Source organism: Prionailurus bengalensis, chromosome C2 (genome assembly GCF_016509475.1).
Source record: "Prionailurus bengalensis isolate Pbe53 chromosome C2, Fcat_Pben_1.1_paternal_pri, whole genome shotgun sequence".
Classification (NCBI taxonomy): domain Eukaryota; kingdom Metazoa; phylum Chordata; class Mammalia; order Carnivora; family Felidae; genus Prionailurus; species Prionailurus bengalensis.
This window is the reverse complement of record NC_057350.1, coordinates 128,169,171-128,176,981: the sequence shown is the minus strand read 5'-3', so window position 1 is coordinate 128,176,981 and position 7,811 is coordinate 128,169,171.

Sequence of the window (7,811 nt, the reverse complement as noted above, 5' to 3'; positions counted from 1 at the left end):
ACCATCCCACCCAGTGAGTTCTATTTAATATCTTGTCTCTGTGATTTGCAAATTTCCTTAGGTAAATATAACCATGATGACAGATTAGGGTTGTTTGGGGGTTGGTTTGCTTTGATTCAGTTGTTGCTATTGTTTTCTAGCCTCATGCATTGATGGATGGACTATGACGGCATGCAGTCACATATATTCAACAGAGAACAGACCACATACGTGGACCCACATACATACACAGACTCCCTCTGAGAACACTATGCGCTCTCAATTAGAGCAGTGTGAGTTGGGCAAGTGGGAAACTGAGGTTTGGGGTTACATAACTTGTCCCTGAAAACTTCTAATACTATGCACCGTTTATCTAGAGCCAATGCCTCCTGTACACCAGGTACTCTGTCTACAATATCTCAAATTTCCACAACAAACCCTTAAGATAGGTAGGTGTGATTCTCTCATCATCAAGGCAACTGAAACCCAGGGGGTTAATAACTTGACAAAGAAGATTTGAATTCCAGCTACTTCCAACTGAACTGGAGGGGAATTTCATTAAAAGCCAGTAAACACACTGTAGAGTGAGACATTTAAGGGTAAAACAGAAACCAAAAGAGCATGTGAATGGGGAAAAAAATGGAGGTGGACATTGTATAGAGCCTTAAGTGGAGAAAGAAAAAGGTTTTCTTCCAATTACTACTGCTACATAATCAGTAATCTACTGTATGTAGAATACAAATACAAATATAAATCAAATCAAATACAAATACAAATCAGATACAGTAGAATAAAACAGCAGCTATTTTATTATGCTCACAGCTTTTGTGGGTTGGAGATTTGGAACCAGCACAGCAGAGATGGCTTGTCTCTGCTCCAGCATGTCTGGAGCCTCAGCTGGGAAGACTTGAAGGCTGGAGGTGACTCAGTGGCTGGGGTCTGGAACCATCCTCGGGCATTTTCACTCATGTCTGGTGTTGATGCTGGCTGCTACCTGGGATCCCAGCTGGAGCTGTCAACCAGAGCACCTCTATAGGCCCCTCCATGTGACCTGGGTTTCCTCACAGAGTGGCAGCCTCAAGGGGGTCGACAGTTTAACGTGGCAGCCCAGAGCCTCAAAAGCAGGTGTCCAAGCAGACCAGGCAGGAACAGCAATGTCTTTTTTGGTTTAGCCTTAGAAATCACACAATGTCATTTCTGGTACATTCTATTAGAAGCAAGTCACAGCCATCTAAAATAAAACCTCACAGCCTTCTATCCATTTTCTAGGATATAAGAAAGATGTAAGAACTAGCACAGAAAAGTGATCTGGGTGGGATTTTGAGTGCTTCAGATTTGCAGAGGCCCTTGGGTGGTGATTGTTGTAGAAGAGAATGAGTTGGCAGGATGCCAACAAACATACATAATTTAAACTTTTTTAAAAAAACTATTGATTTGGAAAATCAGAGCACAATAAATTCTTCATAGATGGGACTCACTTATTCAAAATCAGGGCTATCTGACCAAGGCTGAGTTAAAATTTCCTCATGTGCTATCTGTACATAAAGGCTTCCTCAGCAATTTAATCATGTAAACAAGATGCAGGGTCAGGGAGGGTTTGTCTATAACCTACTTAGGAAAAACTGTTCTTAAGAACTTTAGCACTTTAATCACCTTAATTGTTTGCATGCCAATTAATTGGCACTGCTAATTATAAATGAGTTATCTGTTCATTAAAGCGGGCTTAGACGAATGCCAGCTTAAAAGCACTTAGCAGTTAGTGTGGATTGTTGTGTTATCTACAAGCAAAAACCACATTCCCTTAAAAATGTCTGTATTATAAGCAAAAATTTTTTAAAAACCCATAATTTCTTTTCCACAAATTCTGATTCATCCTACTGGGGTAATATAGTAAGACTGTAGTATATAAAACTGGAACTACAAGTGGTGAGAAAGGCAAATCTTCCAATGAGAAGAACAGAAGACACTCCGATAGACTGACGCAAAAGCAAAATCATGGGAGGAAATGTTTTGAGCCGTGTTTGCAATGAGAGTAAAAGCTTGAAGAGTAAAGAGAGAGAGTGAAAAATAGGGGAAAAGACAAAAGAAGGCAAGTGGCAGTGGGAAGTCATAACAATGAGATCTGGGGTCCCTGTATCATTAGTCTTCTAAAGAGGCAAACTTGTTCTGATTCTCTATTGCTGGCTAACACATTACCCACAAACTGAGTGACCTGAAACAACCTTCTTGTTTGCTGTTATTTGGTATAGTACATGAGGAATGCAGGAAGAGCTCAGCTGGGCACTTCCCCTCTGATCTGCATATTTTCCGCTGTGGCAGCTGGGACAGGATGATCCACCTACAAGATAGTTTCTTCACTCACACGTGTGGCACCTCAATGTTCCTTGGCTTCTCTCTCCACATGGAATTTTGTCCTCCAGGTTCTCCCCATGTGGCTTGAGCTTCTCACAGCATAGAGACCTCTGGGTGGTTGGGTTTCTTGCATCCTGACTCAGGGCTCCCAAGAGACCAAGGCAGATGCTACCAGTCCCCTTAGACAGAAGATCTAGAAATGCATGGCGTCTCTTACACTCATACTCCATTCATCAAGGCTGTCACAAACCAGCCCAGATTCAACGGCCAGAAAATGGACCTCATCTCTCAATGAAAGGAGTGTCAAAGAATTTGCAGCCATTTGTAATCCACCGCAGGTCCACCATGAATCTGGATGAAGTCATACGATATTTAAAGTAGACAATGAAAACAATGAAGGTATTCTCACCTGGAAGCCTTTTTTGTTTTTCTTTTTATAACAGTTCTAAATTTCTATTTTACCTAAAAAATAAAGTTAGAGTTGTATAAGTGATGACATGTTAGGCACTTATACCCAACAATGAAAAGGCAAGCTTGGGATGTAAGCTAAGTCTTTGGAAGGAAGTTCTAGGTCTTCTCCATTTAAAGGTTTGCTTTGAATATGGCTTCAATACAAACAATCCCCTTTATATGAGCCAGAGTTAGTCTCTCACCTTGACTAAACACCTTGGTGTGCCATATTGAGAGTGAAGGTGTGTGTCTCTCCCTCTCCTCCTCCAACATACCCTTAGCAAATTAGTCACCAGGTCACATCAGTTCTTAATTTGTAGGATCTCCTGCAACTGTCTCACCCCCTCCTGTTTCCATTGCCTTGCTTTCCAGAGTCCTTATCGCCATGTGCCTAATATGTCATTAAATTTGTTACAGACCTCCCTACATTCTACAACCCCTTTTCACACTCCTGACAAATTAATACCTCTTCCAGTTTAGAAATTACATATTACATCCCTACTCTTTTAGTATTTCCCTTAAGTTTTTAACATGGCTCCTTAAAGTTAATGTAGCTACCCTTCTTCTGAGTAATAAAAAGGACCTTAAATGCCTTAAACTTCTAATCTCCTCCCTTTATTCCTATGTTATTTCTGTCCAGTAATCTATTCTATGATACTTTCATATTCTTAATCAATACTTTTATTTCTTTACCCAGTCAAGGAATATTTAGATTTATCCACATGTTTAACAACTACTTGGGTTTGTTTCGTTTTTGTTTTTGTTTTGGGGTTTTTTTATTGAAGTATAACTGACATACAATGTTACATTAGTTTTAGGTGTACTGATGCAACAATCCTATAACTTACTCAATGTTCAGCACAGTAAGTGTGGTCACCATGTACACCATGCAATATTACTACAATATTGTTGACTATACTCCTTATGCTGCACTTTTCCTCTCTGTGATTTATTTATTTTATAATGAGAAGTTTGCACCTTTTAATCCCCTTTATCTATTTTGCCCATCCCCCAAGCTGTTTGTGCATCATTATTTCTTGGGCTCAATTTCATTCTTCATGAAGTGCATCCTTTTTATACAAGTGGTTCTCAAAGTTGACATCACACTAGAATCACGTAGGGATATTTTTTAAATCCCAGTTCCCAGTCTGTACTGCAGAAGGATTAAATCTAAACTCTAGGGGTATAACACAGGTATCAGTATTTTGTAAGTGTCTTCTGATGATTCTAATGTGTAGCCAGACTGAGCACCTTCATTTTGGAAAATCCTTTAGCAAAGTTCTCTTAGCGGTAAATTGTCTCTGGTTTTATCTGAAAATGTTTATAAAGACAGTCACCTTCATATGGAATCATAATGAAGCTGAATTTAAAATTCTAGATTGATAATTATTTTCTTTTAGCAAGTAAAAGAAGTTATTCCACTGTCCCCTGGTTTCTATAGTCTCTTTGATGAGGTCTGCTCTCAGGCTAATTTCCTTCCTTAGTAAGTAGTCTTTATTTGCTTTATGGTTGCTTTTATATTTTTGTCTTTGTCTTTGAGGTTTTCAAGTTTAATCAATATGTATCTGAACAGGGAATTATTTTTACTAAAAAATAAAAGTGTTTGACTGGATTTAGAAATTCATGTCTTTCAACATTTTGGAAAATTCTCAAGGCGTTAGCTCTTCTAGTATTATCTTTCTCTCATTCTTTCTACTGTGTCCTCAAAAAAAATCTTATTTTCCATTTCTCAGTTTTTTCATTATATTTCCATGTCTCTTAACCTTGTTTTCATATTTTCCTTCTTTCTAATCTCTCTTTAAATATCTTCCAGTTCAATTCCAGTTCATTCTTCATCTCTGCCTAATCTACTATTTACCCTGTCTTTTGAGTTTTTAGTTTCAGTTTTATAGTTTAATCTCTAGATGTTCTATTTTATTCTGTATAAAACTGGCTGATAATTATATATGCTCTATTTCTTTATTATATTTTTTCTTTCTTTTGTGTCTTTAATCAATTTAAACAACTTTACTTAGAGAATATGTCCAGTCATTCCATTATCTGAAGCCTTAGGGACTTAATTCTTTTGTCCCTTGTAGTGGGTTGTCCGCTTGTGGTGGATTGGTTCCTTGCATATATGGTAATTTTGAATCATGATCTTGAGTTTGGCAGGACTTTAGCTGTAGAAATCTTGTGCAATCGAATTTAAGGGATGTCCTTCCAGAGTGGTGCTCCATAGTTGCTGCTAGTCTGGAACCAATTTCATGTTAATTTCTTTTCTTGGATTTCCTGGAGCATGAAAGTAAGGACAATAGGATTGTCCTTATGAATTCTCACGAGACATTTTTCCCCACTAAGCAAAGCCAGCTGGGTATTTTTATAGGGTTCTTGGGGTTTTTTTGCTTTGTTTTTTGCCAGTAACTTTTCAGTCACCATTTTACTGAGAGTGCAGCCCTTTGAAGGCTTTTTGGAGGGAGAGGGGTTTCAGTTGAAACATCTCGCTGTAAGAATGCCCAGGGCCTCAACTTCGTGTGGTCTTTAAACTGAAGTCACTGCTTATTGAGACTGGCAACACATTCCAGGGCAGCTGAACTGAATGTACATTTGCCACTCTAATTTACTATTTCTTTTTCATGTTTTGGTCCCTGAGTCTTTCCTTTCCTAACCTCCAGAAAATTCTGCAATGCATTTAGGGTGTCCATTCCATTTTATTCAATATTCTAGTGTTGTTTTGTTGTTGTTGTTTTGTTGTTGTTGTTGTTAAGAGAAATTTTCGGCTTCACCAACTAATTAGTTCACCAACTTGCCATAAATGGAAATCCTCATATATATCCCCTCTAAAGTCTGAAAAGAATACATTATAATTTGCACTGTTGTTCGTATTATTAGACGAGCAATGTTATTTACTAATTGAGAGTTAAATTAGTAAGGTCACTTTTTTGTTTACCAAGAGTTTCTGTTTTCAAAGAAGTTACCCAAAAAAAGAAGAAAAAAAGTTTTGGGCTTGAAACCAAGAAATTCTTTTCAAACTTTTAAATACTGACACAAAACTTTTTGAAAGGGAAATCGTGAACTTTCCTCTTGCCCTTTAGCCTTTAAGAATCCAATAAGGCATCTATTGAGCCAATGTGGTGAACCTAAGAAATGATATAGCAACCTAAGAAATGATCTTTGGGCATACATTCTACTCTAGTTAAAATTCATAAAACTAGAGTGGGTATTTTTTGTATATTTTGTTAATAACCCTCAATTAATAGCTCTGAGAAAATTTAACTTTATATTCCTGATGGTGAGATATCAACCTGGGTAGACTTACTTTGCCTTCCATTTCATAATTCATTTAGTAAAACAGCAGAGATACAAATGAAATTTAAAAGGGAAAAGTAGTGATATGGGCCAAGATAAAGTTTTATTAATAAAAATCTGTGGATTCCAGTTAGTCAAATTACTTCCAACACAAAGCAGCTTGGCCCAATGGAAGAAAAGTAAAAATTTCCAGTTAGTCCAAGCCTTCTTTGAATTATTGAAATCCCCCCACACTCCTCTTTCATCCTTCTCTATACCTCACTATGGCCATATCTTCCCTTTTTATACTATCATATCTTCAACTCCAAATTCTATAAGGTTCCCTGCCCCTTTTTCCTTCTGAGATATAGATAGATGATAGATAGATAGATAGATAGATAGATAGATAGATATGCCAGCCCCAGCACTAAATGAACAGCAAAGATAAAGTGCTAAGGGGCTGTGAAGTTTTACCCTATAGAACTCACATAAAAGTATGGTACAATTATTCTGGTCAGATAAATTCTGTAAAGCATTCCCATGGAGTAGACAAATTGGGAAAATGTGTGCTTCCCTCTGACTGGGTGCAGCTCCATGGACACAAAGTTTGGTCAGGGGGCACTTGTGGGATGTCAGCCTTCTGTTATCACCTCAGTGGGGGAGCTTTTGTGGAGCACACCACCTGCACAATCCTATGTTCAAACCTACAAGTCTCTGATTCCAAACCTCACAGTAAGGTATTTCCAGGCGCTAGGATTCATGACAATGATTCATGATCCCTTAGTGTTTGTCCCTAAAATAACTGGAATTTCACTTGTTTCCTCTCAGTCATCTCCAAACAAGTTAATTTTTCTTTATGGAGAGCTTGAATTGCCTGATCTTTGGATTATGGTGTCCCACTCTACTCACTCATCAATGTCCACTGCTAAAGAGGACTCCCAGAGCTGTATTTCCTTGACCTCTGAGCCATTCTGGTGAGTGGGACAATCACTCTATTATAACTAAGCAAACCACACCTCCCACCTCTCTAGAACAAACAGTGGCAACATGGCTGCACATCTCCAGCCTTAAACAAGCTCTTGCTAACGGAAACTCTGACAAATCACAAAGCATAAGCAGCAATAGCAGGCACTGGGGTAATAATTTATTTTTAATGCCATGCTGTCTTTAACAGTGCAATTTCCTCTAGGGTGTTTGCTTTGAGATTGCAAGATAATTACATCTCAGAAACCAGGCTAATTACAGTTAACAGCCTGAAAACCAAAGGAACCCTTCCCTCCACCCCCACCTTTTTTTTTCCACTAGAATACTACACAAATTCCAGTTAAAACATGCAGCATCATTTAGGAAACCAATTTGACTACAGTTTAGAGGTTCATTCTCCCCTCCTAGCCGCACATGTATAACTTGCATTGATGTGTATCAGAGGGACCTGAGTAACACAGCCTCAGTGATTAGAATAAATAACGGCACATAGAAAGGAAACAATGACAGCAATTTTCCAATAGAGATGAAAGTCTAAATGTTTCTGGTGGAAAACCAGGGTGGGAGTGTGGATTCGTGCTGCAAAGAAAAGATTACCTGTGGCTTCTAGATACTCTTAGGGTCTCCTGGAGTAACCAATCAACCAATTCGGGCCATTTGTAGACTTAAGGAGCTGGATGGGAGGTGAGAAATCATCTGCTCAATTGTCACTATTCCATCAAAAATGCAAAGCATCATGTGCTGGTCATAAGTCTTCAAGAATGGCAATTCCATGACCTGGT